This window comes from Ursus maritimus, unplaced genomic scaffold, assembly GCF_017311325.1.
Source record: "Ursus maritimus isolate PB19 unplaced genomic scaffold, ASM1731132v1 scaffold_3, whole genome shotgun sequence".
Classification (NCBI taxonomy): Eukaryota; Metazoa; Chordata; class Mammalia; order Carnivora; family Ursidae; genus Ursus; species Ursus maritimus.
The window spans coordinates 98,645,011-98,662,036 of record NW_024425563.1 but is presented as its reverse complement, the minus strand read 5'-3'; positions in this window follow the sequence as shown (position 1 = coordinate 98,662,036).

Sequence of the window (17,026 nt, the reverse complement as noted above, 5' to 3'; positions counted from 1 at the left end):
GCCCAAGACCATCCTGGCCTCGTGTGTAGTCTGGGAAGAGGGATATGGAAACCCATGACTGAAGTAGATGTGTTTAAGAATCCAAGACTCCATGCACAATAGAGCTGGAAAGTGCAGACGGGCATCTGTCCACCTGCTTGGACGTGGGGATTTGGGATCTCCGAAGTTCAGACCTTCTCCCCCACCCTTGTGTGTGCTGGAGATCACAGCTGCTGAGTGTGTAGCTGCATTCTTGACTCAAAGATAAAATAGCAGCCAAATATTTTGTGTCTTTGCTATTTCGAAGGCTACACATGTCTTGAAGTCTTCTCTCTGTGAAGAGTGGGAGCAGAGGTCCCTGAAATAGTGACTAATCTGGAGGCGTGCTGTCCATAAAATAACAAGGGGAAAGAAGCCAAAGAATCCTGAAATAAGGTGGCGTGGGGAGTCGGGGAATCAGGGAGTCAGCAGGTTTTCCCTGTACAAAATTCCTTTCCATGAATCCCAGCTGACGCTCACAAGGGCAAGAGAGCTCCGATACACCCTTCCACCTCCTTCATCCCAAGAAAGGACCCTTCAGTCACTGGGGTCCAGCAAGGCCTCCCTCACCACGGTGGCAACTCGCACCTGCCCATTCTGAGCCCTGAAGGCACAGCTCTACTCCCTCTCCGAACATCCCTCATGAGACAGAACCCACACAGGAACAACAGACAGACAGGAGGTTTTGAACTTCAACTCCTAGCAGCCGTCCTTATACCCGTTCCCTGTGAACAAGTCTGTAGATCCAAATTGATGGAAGGCACGTTCAGGGTGATTTTTTTTTAAATGTTTTCTTTAAAAACGGTAAGTTCATCAAAAATTATTAGACTCCTTTCCTCTTTAATGGTGTGATTCCCATGCAACTGTTTGGAAACATGGTGGTAGTGGATACACCCATGACATGTTTAGTGGTGAGGCCCTGTGGACCCTCCTGGGCCTCCAGCCCTTGTCCATGTGGTTCCATCAGAGAGACATCCACAGCAGATGTCAGGGCAAAGTCCCCTATGCAGACCCCCAGGCCAGCCCGCCTTGCTCCGAGGCATCTAGACAAGGCCTCCCCTTGGCCTTGATCACATCCTGGGTCGAGATACTCATGATGCTCACAGCTGCTAGCAACAAGCTGACATGTCCCCACACAGTCATATTTCATTTCTGTGGTCTTGGGAAGCAGCTGGTCTACAGGACTCAGGGGACGGGCAGCTGAGAAAACTATTTTCAATTGCACACGAGCACTAATGCTTACAACACCTAATTCTTATGATATGAATGAATGCGCATTCCAAGTGATGGGATTCAAGCCCAGCCAGTCCGGGGGCAAGACCCAGCCAACCAGGCTGGGCAGGATGCTTCCAAAGCCACTGACATGGGCGCATGCTAGAAAAACAGAGCTTCAAATCGTGGTGGTCATTGCTGCGAAAGGAGTAGTGTTTATAAATGTGAAGCTGTAAAGATTGTTTTTGTTTTTAATTAAAAGGTTATCTTCTGAAAAATGACTGTGTTTTATTCTAAAATACGTAATGCAAAGTCTGCGGTAGACTTCCTTCCTCCTAGTTTCTGGGGACAAGCAACATCTGTGGGGGCAACCTTATTTCTCTCAGGTCTCACTTTTTTTTTTTAAATGAGAAACAGAGATTTGTTATTTGTTTTCTGAAACAGGGTGGGTAATCATGTCTTTAAAAATGAGAACCCAAAATTGGGTCTCAAAAAGACATAAAGAACTCATACAACTCAATAGCAAAAAAAAAAAAAAAAATGGCCAACAGACACATGAAAAGATGCTCAACATCACTCAGCATTAGGGAAATACAAATCAAAACCACAGTGAGACATCACTTTACACCAGTCAGAATGGCTAAAATCAAAATGACAAGAAATAAGAAGTGTTGGCGAGGATGCGGAGAAAGGGGACCCCTCGTGCACTGTTGGTGGGAACGCAAACTGGTACAGCCATTGTGGAAAACAGCATGGAGGGTCCTCAAGAAGTTAACAATAAAACTACGATATAATTCAGTAATCCTATTCCTGAGTATTTATCCAAAGGTAATGAAATCACTATGTCAAAGACATCTTTGCAGTCCCATGTTCATTGCAGCACTATTTGTAAGAGTCAAGACATGGAAGCGACCTAAGTGCCCATCACTAGGTGAATGGATAAAGAAATGTGGGATATATCTATATAGAGATAGATAGATACAGGTATAGATTTAAAATATTATTTAAAAATAACATTATTCAGTCATAAAAAAAGAAGGAAATCCTGCCATTTGTGACAACATGGATGGAACTTAGGGACAACATGTTAGGTGAAATAAGTCAGACAGAGAAAGACAAATACCATATAATCTCATATATACCATATAATCTCACATATAAAAGTGGAATCTTAAAAAAAACTCAGGAAAAAAGAGCAGATTTGTGATTATCAGAGGTGGGCGGAGGGGTGGGGAATTGGATGAAGGGGGTCAAAGAGTACAAACTTCCAGTTGTAAGATAAATAAATACTGGGAATGTAACGTACAACATGATTTAAAAAAAATCTAGGTAAAAATGCCTTGGAAGGGGAACTTCAATTAAATCCCAAAGTTCAGAATGAAACTTTGTTTCTGGGCCCCATCCCCAGATGCATGTTATCCCGTTTTTGGTTTTTGCTTAAATGAAATTATCTGCCAACAAGAGAAACAGAAAAGATGATACTGAAATTGTCGACACTATCTGTAATCAAGCTACTGCTAGCACTGTGTTGCTGGAATCAGACTAACAAAAAAGGATATAAATCAAGGTGATGAATACTGGAATAAAAGCTCCCAGAAACCAGGGTTCGGCTCTTCAGCCTCTTGTAGGCTGACTCCTGTGCTCTCCCTTCTAGGAATGAAGTCTTCCTCGTTACCCTACACAATAGACTTTCCCATATTTCAGATAGACCCCAACTTTGGGCAATAAACTTCTCCCACCCCAACACTTAAATAATTGCTTTGATATCAGTAGTTCTAGACTTGGAATTTCATTCAGTTTTATTGCCAGTCCTCCTCTGGGGTCTCCTGATATCTGTGCAGGGGATTTCAGGGCCTCAACATGGTTGTGTTCTCCCTGAGCTCCTTTCCCCCTGACTGCAAAGATCTCTCCAGAATTTTGATATGCTGCTCCACATAAACAGAGATGCTTTTGTCTGGCTACCGCCTGAAAATACCCGCTGAGAGTGACTGATTCTTACCAGTCATTTACACGCAAGTAAGAAGTAGTTGGCCTGAGCTATTCTTTTTTTTTTTTAATGTTTTTTTATTATATTATGTTTGTGACCATACAGTACATCCCTGGTTTTTCGTGTAAAGTTCGATGATTCAATTAACCAATTTCGTAACCACGAAACCAGCCCTACAGGAGATATTAAGGGGGGTTCTATAAAGGTAAAAAGGCCCCAAGAGTGATACAGAACAGAAAGTCACAACTGATACAAACAAAGACTTTACTGGCAACATGGCATCATTAAAATCATATCTCACAATAATCACTCTCAATGCAAATGGCTTGAATGCTCCCATAAATGCCACAGGGTTGCAGATTGGATAAAAAGAAATGACCCATCCATTTGCTGTCTACAAGAGACCCATTTTGAACCCAAAGATACATTCAGACTGACAGTAAAGGGATGGAAAACCATCTTTCACGCAAATGGACCTCAAAAGAAACCTGGGGTAGCAATTCTCATATTGGATTTTAAACTAAAGACTATAGTTAGAGACACAGAAGGGCACTATATTATTCTTAAAGGATGTATCCAACAAGTGGATATGACAATTATAAATATATATGCCCCCAACAGGGGAGCAGCAAGATACACAAGCCAACTCTTAACCAGAATAAAGAGACATATAGATAAAAATACATTAATAGTAGGGGACCTCAACACTCCACTCTCAGAAATAGACAGAACACCCTGGCAAAGACTAAGCAAAGAATCAAAGGCTTTCAATGCCATACTCGACGAGTTGGACCTCATAGATATATAGAACACTACACCCCAGAACCAAAGAATACTCATTCTATTCTAATGCCCATGGAACATTCTCAAGAATAGACCATGTTCTGGGACACAAAACAGGTCTCAACCGATACCAAAAGACTGAAATTATCCCCTGCATATTCTCAGACCACAACGCTCTGAAATTGGAACTCAACCACAAGGAAAAATTTGGAAGAAACTCAAACACTTGGAGACTAAGAACCATCCTGCTCAGGAATGACTCGATAAACCAGGAAATCAAAAATCAAATTAAACAATTTATGGAGACCAACGAGAATGAAAACACAACGGTCCAAAACCTATGGGATACTGCAAAGGCAGTCCTAAGGGGGAAATACATAGCCATCCAAGCCTCACTCAAAAGAATAGAAAAATCTAAAATGCAGTTTTTATATTCTCACCTCAAGAAGCTGGAACAGCAACAGAGGGACAGGCCTAATCCACGCACGAGGAAGCAGTTGACCAAGATTAGAGCAGAAATCAATGAATTAGAAACCAGAAGTACAGTAGAGCAGATCAACAGAACTAGAAGCTGGTTCTTTGAGAGAATCAATAAAATTGACAGACCACTGGCAAGACTTCTCCAAAAGAAAAGAGAAAGGACCCAAATCAATAAAATTATGAATGAAAAAGCAGAGGTCACGACCAACACCAAGGAAATTGGAAGGATTATTAGAAACTTTTATCAACAGCTATATACCAATAAACTAAGCAATCTGGAAGAGATGGAGGCCTTCCTGGAAACCTATAAACTACCAAAACTGAAGCAGGAAGAAATTGATTTCTTTTTTTTTTCTTTTTTTTTTTTTTAGAAATTGATTTCTTAAACAGGCGAATTAACTATGAAGAGATTGAGTCAGTGATAAACAACCTTCCAAATGACAAAACTCCAGGCCCGGACGGTTTTCCTGGGGAATTCTACCAAACATTCAAAGAAATAATACCTATTCTCCTAAAGCTATTTCAAAAACTAGAAACAGAAGGAAAGCTACCAAGCTCATTCTATGAGGCCAGTATTACCTTCATTCCCCAAACCAGGCAAAGACCCCATCAAAAAGGAGAATTACAGACCGATTTCCCTAATGAATATGGATGCCAAAAACCTCAACAAGATCCTGGCTAATAGAATCCAACAGTATTATTAAAAGGATTATCCATCATGACCAAGTGAGATTCATACCTGGGATGCAAGCATGGTTCAACATTCACAAATTGATCAGCGTGATACATCATATCAACAAGAAAAGTCTCAGGAACCATATGATCCTCTCAATTGATGCCGAAAAAGCATTTGACAAAATACAGCATCCTTTCCTGATTAAAACCCTTCATAGTGTAGGAATAGAGGGTACATTTCTCAATCTCATAAAAGCCATCTATGAAAAGTCTATAGCAAATACTATTCTCAATGGGGAAAAGCTAGAAGCTTTTCCCTTAAGATCAGGAAAACGACAAGGATGCCCACTCTCACCACTATTATTCAACATAGTACTAGAAGTCCTTGCAACAGCATACAGACAACAAAAAGGGATAAAAGGTATCCAAATCGGCAAGGAAGAAGTCAAAATGTTTCTCTTCGCAGATGACATGGTACTCTATATGGAAAACCCAAAAGAATCCACTCCCAAACTATTAGAAGTTATAGAGCAATTCAGTAATGTGGCGGGATACAAAATCAATGCTCAGAAATCAGTTGCATTTCTGTACACGAATAACGAGACCAAAGAAAGAGAAATTAGGGAATCCATCCCATTTACAATAGCACCAAAAACCGTACGTTACCTTAGAATTAACCAGAGACGTAAAGGACCTATATTCTAGAAACTATAAATCACTCTTGAAAGACATTAAGGAAGACATAAAAAGATGGAAAGGTATTCCATGCTCATGGATCGGAAGAATTAACATAGTTAAAATGTCCATGCTACCCAGAGCAATCTACACTTTCAATGCTATCCTGATCAAAATACCGAGGACATTTTTCAAAGAACTGGAACAAATAGTCCTTAAATTTGTATGGAACCTGAAAAGGCCCCGAATCGCCAAGGAACAGTTGAAAAGGAAAAACAAAGCTGGGGGCATCACAATGCCGGATTTCGAGCTGTACTACAATGCTGTGATCACAAAGACAGCATGGTACTGGCACAAAAACAGACACACAGACCAATGGAACAGAATAGAGAACCCAGAAATGGACCCTTGGCTCTTTGGGCAACTAATCTTTGATAAAGCAGGAAAAAACATACAGTGGAAAAAAGACAGTCTCTTCAATAAATGGTGCTGGGAAAATTGGACAGCTACATGCAAAAAGAATGAAACTTGACCACTCTCTCCACCATACACAAAGATAAACTCCAAATGGATGAAAGACCTCGATGTGAGACAGGAATCCATCAAAATCTAGAGGAGAACATAGGCTGCAACCTCTACGACATCGGCCAAAGCAACCTTTTTCACGACACATCTCCAAAGGCAAGAGAAACAAAAGATAAAATGAATTTGTGGGACTTCATCAAGATAAAAAGCTTCTGCACAGCCAAGGAAACAGTCAAAAAAACTAAGAGGCAGCCCACGGAATGGGAGAATATATTTGCAAATGACACTACAGATAAAAGGCTGGTATCCAAGATCTACAAAGAACTTCTCAAACTCAATACACGAGGAACAAATAAACAAATCAAAAAAATGGGCAGAAGATATGAACAGACACTTTTCCAATGAAGACATACAAATGGCTAACAGACACATGAAAAAATGTTCAAAATCATTAGCCATCAGGGAAATTCAAATCAAAACCACACTGAGATACCACCTTATGCCAGTTAGAATGGCAAAAATAGACAAGGCAAGAAACAACAATTGTTGGAGAGGATGTGGAGAAAGGGGATCCCTCCTACATTGTTGGTGGGAATGCAAGTTGGTACAGCCACTCTGGAAAACAGTGTGGAGGTCCCTTAAAAAGTTAAAAATTGAGCTACCCTATGATCCAGGCATTGCACTACTGGGTGTTTACCCCAAGGATAGAGACGTAGTGAAGAGAAGGGCCGTATGCACCCCAATGTTCATAGCAGCATTGTCCACAATAGCTAAATCATGGAAGGAGCCGAGATGCCCTTCAATAGATGACTGGATTAAGAAGTTGTGGTCCATATATACAATGGAATATTACTCAGCTATCAGAAAGAACAAATTCTCAACATTTGCTGCAACATGGATGACACCGGAGGAGATAATGCTAAGTGAAATAAGTCAAGCAGAGAAAGACAAATATCATATGATTTCTCTCATCTATGGAACATAAGAAATAGGATGATCGGTAGGGGAAGAAAGGGATAAAGAAAGGGGGGTAATCAGAAGGGGGAATGAAACACGAGAGACTATGGAGTATGAGAAACAAACTGAGGGCCTCAGAGGGGAGGGGGGTGGGGGAATGGGATAGACTGGTGATGGGTAGTAAGGATGGCACGTGTTGCATGGTGCACTGGGTGTTATACGCAACTAATGAATCATCGAACTTTATATCGGAAACCGGGGATGTACTGTATGGTGACTAACATAATATAATAAAAAATCATTTAAAAAAACTCACCCATTAAATAAACTACATTATGTATTATAAAAATAAAAGCGAATTTTTAAAAGTAAAAAAAAAAAGTTCGATGATTTATTAGTTGCATATAACACCCAGTGCACCATGCAATATGTGCCCTCCTTAATACCCATCACCAGCCTATCTCATTCCCCCACCCCCCCTCCCCTCTGAAGCCCTCAGTTTGGCCTGAGCTATTCTTAACAGCCGGTTCTGTTAGAGATCCAGGGACAATGCAAGTGGATTTTTGAGGTGTAGAGAGAGAAAAGCAGGGAGACACTTAAGGAGGAAAGAGGATATAGAGGGGCATTGCTGGAATCACAGACCAAACTTTGTATATTACTTTGCAAATTAGAGATAGATGGGGAAGGGGGAACTAGATGATGTCTCTAATACTTGGTTTTATTTAAATCACATGAACCCTGGATGGCTATGACTGATCTGCAAATGTTTTGAAGTCCTAGAAAAATGGTTTGAGTGGGTGAAGTGCCTCTCATCTGAACATGCAGACTTGACCCTCCCCTGTGGCTCAGGTGGATCCCCCCAACCCAGGAAACCTTTCTGACTCTCCCCACAGAGTTGAGTACCCTCTTCTGTTCTACAGCACCCTGTACTGGCCTCTGTCACTCATCCTATTTTCTTCTGTCAATTCTCTTGTGTGTCCCCTCTCTCTTGACAGATCCTTAAGAACTGAACCATCCCGGCATCTAGCATCAATTGTATGGACGGGGAAATTGAGTACAAAGTAGGCAGACTGAAAGGGTGGGAAGGAGACAGAGATAAGAAGGAGAGAGAATGCAAGAAAGCATAGCTTTTAAGTGCATCAGTCACCTTGAAATCCCAGCAGACAGCAGGCAGATGCCGCTTTTAAAAACCACAACCTTTGGAATTGAATGATATCCAATTGAATATGCCGAGCCATTCTCAGCACCTTCATTATTTATAATGGTAAAAAGAAAAGAAAAGAAAAGAAAAGAAAAGAAAAGAAAAGAAAAGAAAAGAAAGCCCTTCAAAATCAAATTGCACCTGATGTTCTATAATTTGTACTTGCATCTATCTCCAAAGTGGATTTGTATTAACAATTGCTAACAAATCGTGGCCTGAGCAATGCTTTGAATCTTAAGGTGAATGTAATTAAGTGACTGTATTATCAAAATCCACCTTTGAGTCATGCAATTCAGTGAGAACTAGCAACTTCTGGCAGTTGTTAACAACAAGACAGATAAAATCATATATTCCTGTCAAATCATGATGACCCTCCTTCATAATTAGGAAGGGGGTAAGAAAGGCTGAAATGATCAGGTTACTGAGCATGTGTAAAAAAGATGAATGCACCATCAAAATTAAAGGGGTCATATGGAGGGGCGCCTGGGTGGCTCAGTCGTTAAGCATCTGCCTTCGGCTCAGGGCATGATCCCGGCATTCTGGGATCGAGCCCCACATCAGGCTCCTCCGCTGGGAGCCTGCTTCTTCCTCTCCCACTCCCCCTGCTTGTGTTTCCTCTCTAGCTGGCTCTCTCTCTGTCAAATTAATAAATAAAATCTTTAAAAATAAATAAATAAAGGGGTCATATGGAGCTGGGAAATTCCTAATTATACCCTTGCTATTTAGCAAATTAGGAAAGGATGGAAATTCAAGTATCTTTAACACTTAAAAGATGTTGGAGAGGGCCTTTTGCCAAGCTAAAGTGAGGTAGCCACTGGGGCAGGGCCCCAGCATCCCTGAAGACACAAGGGTTCAGCCACCAGTCCAGGAACAAGAGTAATTGGAAAGGAGAGGACCATTCACCTCCCTGTCCACTATATCAGCCTAGAGGCAGAGACCATATGCATTCCAGTTTGTAGCCCCAGCTCCATGATAAGCTTGAGGGTAAGACAAAGGTCAGAGGTTTGAGGTTCTAGACCCACTCAGATGTCATGTGTCATTGTTGACATGTAGTGTCTTTGGTTTATGAAATGTGAACCTAGAGCCATGAGACACCAGAGGCCAGCAAGGTTCCTTCCAGCTCCCACAGTCCACATTGGGCTATTGTGTGTAGGGGCCTAAGCCAACTGGTTATGTTATATGGCGTGCAGGTACTCTCCCGAGACTTTAGACACTTAGTACCCACAGCAACCATATGGATAGGTCTTCTTATTACTCTCACTTTACAAGCGAGGAAACAGAAGCACAGAGGAGCTAAGTAATTCACCCAAGTCACACAGTTATTAAATAGCACTGCTGGAACTTGGACCAGCAGTATGTGTGTGGTGAAGGGGACCCACTGCACATACTACAGATTTGCTGCTTCAGTAATCCGTTCAGAAGGTAAGTATTCATTAATCATCCAGGATCAACAGTGCACTCTGTTAGGTCCTGGTTACACTGTGGTGAACAAGACATACAGATTCCTTCCTTCATGAAGCTTACAATCTTGCAAATGTGCCAACATTAAACCTGAAAGCTGCAAAAATATATTAACTTAAAGTTTAGGAGGCAATTATAGCTCCTTCAGAGGATCCCATAGCCAGGACTGGAACTTCAATAAGATTTCCTGAACAAATGACACTTCACCTGAAATCTGACCCTACTGAGTCAGGTAGAGAGGTGAAGGCAGGGTTTTTGGGATGTAGGAGAAGTATACATAAGACCCTGAAGTGAGAGGCTATTATATCTCTGAAGGCCCCATGAGATACCCATATCAGTGAACAGGGAGAAAGTTGTCCTGATTTTTCTTTTTTTAATGGTTGAGAGAGCTGTTTATAGAAGTAGAAAAGTAAGAGAGTCCACACATGCAGGACTTCATGGCCATATTGTAATTTCAAGAACACAGGAGGAAGTCACAGGAGGGTTCTGAGCAGGGATTTCAACTGTGAAAATTGAGAGTTTGAAACTCTAGGAATCAGCAGGTTGATGCTGTTATGTCATAGATGAGAAAACAGACTGTAGAAGACAAAAGACTCACTACGTTAATTCTCATTGACTGCTAGAGAGCTGCCTTGATGGTCCTTCACTACTGGCAATGGATAGTTTCTCTTTGCCTCCTCAGCAAATCTTCCACTCCTGTGCTCTAGAGAAAGCGGAGTCCACACAAGGAGTAGAGTGCACATAAGCAGCTCTGAGTCATTCAAAGTATTATAGTCCTGTAGCTACGCCAATTGCTTTAGAAATAATTGCATAACATAACCCACAGAGTCCGAGTGAATCTCAGAACTGCTTCCTGGAAATCCTAGGTCAAAGATTTATTCTAATTCTCACAGCAAATTTAAACCTAGAATGATATGGCCCTAGAGCAACTAATTGGGAGTACACTGGTGTTAGGTTTCTAAAGGGCTTTAAGTCATGTTAACAAATAGTCTCCATTCATTAACACCAGTAAAGATATATTACGGTTTTTACTCCCTCACATAAAGGAGCACCTGATTACTCTCCTATTATAGCAACTAGAAGACTAGACAAAATGTATGAAATTGTTTTCTGGACATTGGATAATAAGCAGCACAGAACTGTGTTTCCTGAGCAATGGGGAGTAAATAAGGTTAATCTTATCATAATGCTGTTTTTCTTTGTGGAGAGAATGTTTAACTTTTGCTCAGGGAGGCAAAAATGAAACAGTGCCTGAGAGTCTAAGTGAGTAGCAGAAACAAATTCAAGTTCAGGAAGGCCAAACCAGCTACAATTTGCAGGGCAGAATACAAGAAAGAAGGAAGTTAAACAGATAAAAAGGTCAGCAACTCAGAGTTAAGAACTCCCCTTCAGTGTTGGACTTAATACAAATTCAAGTATGCATAACAGGAGGCCAGGCATAGAACAACTACTGGAAAAAGAACTGGTAAGTATAAACCAAACAACTCCCAGAATTCACACAGTGCTCAGTTTTCATCAACCAGAGTAGAAAAATCTTGATGAATACATGGAACATCCAGCAGTGATTCTGAAAGTTTCAGGACATAGAAATCTGACAAAAATTCAGATGTCCAGAATCCAATAAAAAAAAATTACTAGATACACAAAGAACAGAAAAACATGAAATATAACTAGTAGAAATATAACTAGCTAGTAGAAACAAAACCAGAAATGACCAAAAATTTATGGAATTAGTAGATAAAAACCCTAAAATAGCTATTGTAAATTTTAAAAAACATGCTCAAAGATGTAAAAGAAAATATGAACATAATTAAGAAAGAAAAAAAAAAACACTTGGAGAGAACCAAATGGAACACCTATAGAAAAAAATATAAAATATAGACTAAAAATAAATTACTAGATGAGATTAAACGTAAATCAAATACTGAAGACATAAAGAAATAAAGATCAGTGAACTTAAATAGCAATGGAAACTACTGAAGCTAAAACAAAGAAGAAGAAAAAAAGACAGAGGAGGAGTAGGGAAAGAAGGGGGAAAAAAGCTTCAGTGACCTGTGGAACAACAGCAAATGGTCTAGGATATGGGTCATTGGAGTATTAGAAAGAAAGAAGAGAAAGAAAAGAACATAAACATATTTGAAGAAGTAATGGCCAAAACTTTTCCAAATTTGATGAAAACTATATACCATAGATCAAACAAACTCAACCAACCCCAAACTAGATACCCACATACATATGCACGTACACACACACACACACACACACACACACACACACACACACACAAAGTACACTACGGTTAAATTGATAAAACCATTGAGATAAAAGTCTTAAAAGCATCCATAAAAAAAGGAAACAAAACATACATAGAAAAAAAAGAATTATTACAAATTTCTTGTCAGAAACTATGCAAGTCAGATGATGTAACAGCATCTTTAAAATGCTTAAAGGAAAATCAGTTCATTGTTCTTGAACACTAGAGTGCTCATTGAAAATATATCCAAATTAAAAGTGAAATTAAGACTTTTGCAGACAAATAACACCTAAAAAATTTGTATTCACCAGGAGACTTACCCTACTTTTAAAGGGATTTCCCAGGCAGAAAGAAAATGATACTAGATGGGAATATAGATCTACACAAAGAAAGACTGTTAGAAATTTCATTTTCTCATATCAGGGTTGTTTTGTTTTGTTTTGTTTATCCTAATTTGAAATTTTTCTTTAAAAGTCAATTGACTGTTTAAAGGAAAAATTATGGCAATGTCTTTTGGGATTTATAACATATGTAAGATAAAATTTCTAACAATCAGCATAAAGAATAGGAAAAGGGAAATAGATTATACTGCTATAAGACTCTTACATCATGTATTACTTAAAGATCAACCATGCTAAGATAATTAAGTATATTGCTAGACCTAAGGCAGTGGTTCTGGATCTTCGGCATAATTTCAGTAAATCTAGGGTATAATCCAAAAATTTGTGTTTCCAAAAAATCAGATTGTCAGATTGCATTAAAGATTAAGAGCTAACTAGATGTTATTATAAGAAATACACTTTAAATATAAAGGCATAAATATATTAAAAGTAAAAAGGATGGAAAAGGATATGTTATGTAAATACTGATCACAAGAAAGCTTTATTCAGTAAGGTCTATTTTTGAACTAGGAATAGTATGAAGAGCCAAGTAACATCATTAATTGATAGTGGATTAATTTGTAGTGATAGGGGATCAATTCATCAAGAAGACATAGAAATCTTAAATATAGTTGTACCTGATAACAGAGTTTCAAAATACATAAAGAAAAGGGTATAGAACTGAAGGGAGAAATAGACATATTCAAGATCATAGCTGGTGGTTTCATCATTCTTCTCTCAAAAATTGTAAGAATAAGTAGACATAATATTGTTAGAATATAGAAAACATGAAAAACACCATAACTACATATGTTTCTCACAAAGGGTAAAGAATCAAAATGACATTGAATTCTTAAGGGCAACATCAGAGACTAAAATATCAAATTTCTTAGAATTCACCTCTATCTATAATGAAATACCTGGATTTGACTGTCCCACAAAGAACAATTTTAAAATACAAAGCCAACTGTTGAATGAGCTAAAGGATAACAACAGAATCCAGCATTTGGAGACATAAGAGGGGACAAAGATTAAGGTGATCCCTCATTTGCTATAGCTTTTTTCTCATACCTTGGGAACAGAAGCAGAGTCAAAACTAAAAATGTGTCCTATTGCAGATCCATTGGTCAGGGAAGAAAAAAACTGTTCAAGGCTACTAAGAAGCCAAAACTTTAGGAAAGTGAGTTCTTACACAAAAGAAAATAAAAAATAAAGGAGTTTGACATTCCACATGCAGTTTCTTCTAATGGCATGTAACAGCTACTAAGCTGTGCATCCTAGAACAAAACAGATCAAACCAGAACAATGGTTTCTAAATCAAAATATTTGGAGGTCTCCTGGTACTAAGGAGACAAAAACCAGATTTTAGGGCCTGCCAAGGATAAAGAACACTGGTAAGCATTTGAGAATTTCAAACAAGACCCAAGAAGAGTTACACCCTAAGAGCAAGGGCAATATGAAAATAGGCCAGCCTATTACAAGGTGACTTGCTCATATATTATCTGCCAGCCAGAAAAAAAATGAAATTGTGCCTAGAGAAAGTTAACAGCTCCCAGAGCTTCAGCAAACTTTTTAAAACAATGTCCATTAGTCATTCAAATATTACTAGAAACAGATGCAAGGTGATCCCAATATTTGAGCTAACATGTGGAATTTAAAGTAATTATGATTGTGTTTACAAAAATAGAGGAAGTATGAAGGTTTTCACAGAACTATACTAAAGTCAATGAATAAAAACTCTAAAGTTGAAAAATACAAAAAATAAAATAAAAATTCAGCCCAGAAAAGAACATTATTGAAATGAAGATAGGTTAGTAGAAAAATCCAGTTTGGGACACAGAAAAAATAAAGGATAGACTATATATATATGATTTATAGGACATGATAAAGAGGTCATATATACATATATATTCATATTATATATGTACATATAACTGAAATCTCATAAGGAAAGGATAGAAAGATTGTGTCAGACTTGTTTAAAGAGATATTGGATGGGGCGCCTGGGTTGTGCAGTCGTTAGGCGTCTGCCTTCGGCTCAGGCCGTGATCCCAGCATTCTGGGATCGAGCCCCACATCAGGCTCCTCTGCTGGGAGCCTGCCTCTTCCTCTCCCACTCCCCCTGCTTGTGTTCCCTCTCTCGCTGGCTGTCTCTGTCAAATAAATAAAATAAAATCTTTAAAAAAATAAAATAAAATAAAGAGATATTGGCCAACAAATTTCCAAAAACTGATAGAAGACATCAAGCCACAGAATTAAGAATTTCTAAAACTCCCAAACAAGGATAAATAACAACAACGACAACAACAAAAACCATACGTAAGCATACCAGCATTAAAGAGAAAAAGGCCAAACTCTTAGAAAGAAAAAAAAAGCAAAAAACAAAAAAAACAAAAAATAAAAACACAACACACCAAATTGTAGAAGTAGCCAGAAAAAAATAAACATGTTATCTTCAAAGAGGCAAAAAAAAAAAAAAAAAAAAAAAAAAAAAAAAAAAAAGACCAAAGCTGAATTTTCAATGGTTTCTATGGAAACCAGAAGATAATAAGATCTATAAAAGTGCTGAAAGAAAATAACTTCCTACCAACAATTTTAAGCCTCATAAAACCATGCATAATAAAGGAAATACTAAAGGGAATTCTTCATTCAGAAGGAAAATAATCTCTTTGGAATCATGATGATACAGAAAGAAAGAAAACCACCACCACCAGTGGTGGTAAATGTAAATGAACATTCTATTATCAAGTACTACCAGTAATATATTAAGTAGAAATAAAATATCTGGCAACAATAACAAAACAAAAAGGCAGAAGGAGTAAATAGATTAAAATGTGAGGTTCTTGTACAAAAAATGCTAAATGTACTAAATTAATGTGGACTGTAAGTATGCAATGTTGTAATATCTATGAAAACATCGACAAGTGGAGTAATGGAACTCATTATAGTATTCAAGAATATGAGAGAAGAAGAAATAAACAAAATATGCATGATTAATTCAAAAGAAGGCAAGAGAGAATAAAAGGGTCAAAGTATGGATAAGACAAAAAATAGTAAGATGGTAGATTAAAATCGAAATATATTAGAAATTGCATTTAAAATAAAGGAATAATTGCTACAAATAAAATTGCAAGTTTGTCAGACTGGATTTTTTAACAAACTTATGAAAATATCAGGAGGCACATCTTATACTATAAGGATACAGAGCACTTACAAGTAAAAGACAATGGTTGTGCACTTATCATCATGAGAACTAAGCAAAGTATGGAAGTGTTGAATCACTATATTGTACATCTAAAACTAATATAACACTGTCTGTTGTCTATACTGGAATTTAAAGAAAATTAAATTAAATTAATTTGAAAAAGAAAGAAAATGTATGTCGTATAAATGCTAGTTAAAGAAAGATGATGTATCTATACTAACTTCACACTACATAGGCTTGAGTATGCAGAAGATATGAACAGACACTTTTCTGATGAAGACATACAAATGACTAAGAGACACATGGAAAAATGTTCAAAATCATTAGCCATCAGGGAAATTCAAATCAAAACCACATTGAGATACCACCTTACGCCAGATAGAATGGCAAAAATTGACAAGGCAAGAAACAACAAATGTTGGAGAGGATGTGGAGAAAGGGGATCCCTGTACACTGTTGGTGGAAATGCAAGTTGGTACAGCCACTTTGGAAAACAGTGTGGAACTCCCTTAAAAAGTTAAAAACAGAGCTACGCTATCATCCAGCAATTACTCTACTTGGTATTTACCCCAAAGATACAGACGTAGTGAAGAGAAGGGCCACATGCACCCCAATGTTCATAGCAGCGTTGTCCACAACAGCCAAATTGTGGAAGGAGCTGAGATGCCCTTCAACAGATGACTGGATTAAGAGGATATGGTCTATATATACAATGGAATATTACTCAGCCATCAGAGAGAACGATTACACAACATTTGCTGCAACATGGACGAGACTGGAGGAGATTATGCTAAGTGAAATAAGTCAAGCAGAGAAAGACAATTATCATATGGTTTCACTCATTTATGGAACATAAGAAATAGGAAGATCGGTAGGAGAAGAAAGGGAAGAATGAAGGGGGGGTAAACAGAAGGGGGAATGAACCATGAGAGACTATGGACTCTGAGAAACAAACTGAGGGCTTCAGAGGGGAAGGGGGTGGGGGGCTGGGATAGGCCAGTGATGGGTATTAAGAAGGGCACATATTGCATGGTGCACTGGGTGTTGTATGCAAATAATGAATCATGGAACATTACATCAAAAACTAAGGATATACTGTATGGTGACTAACATAACATAATAAAAAATTATTATTAAAAAAAGGGCTTTAAAAATGTAGAACCATCCTAAATCTATATGCACCTAATAAAATAGCTTCAAAATATATAAAGCA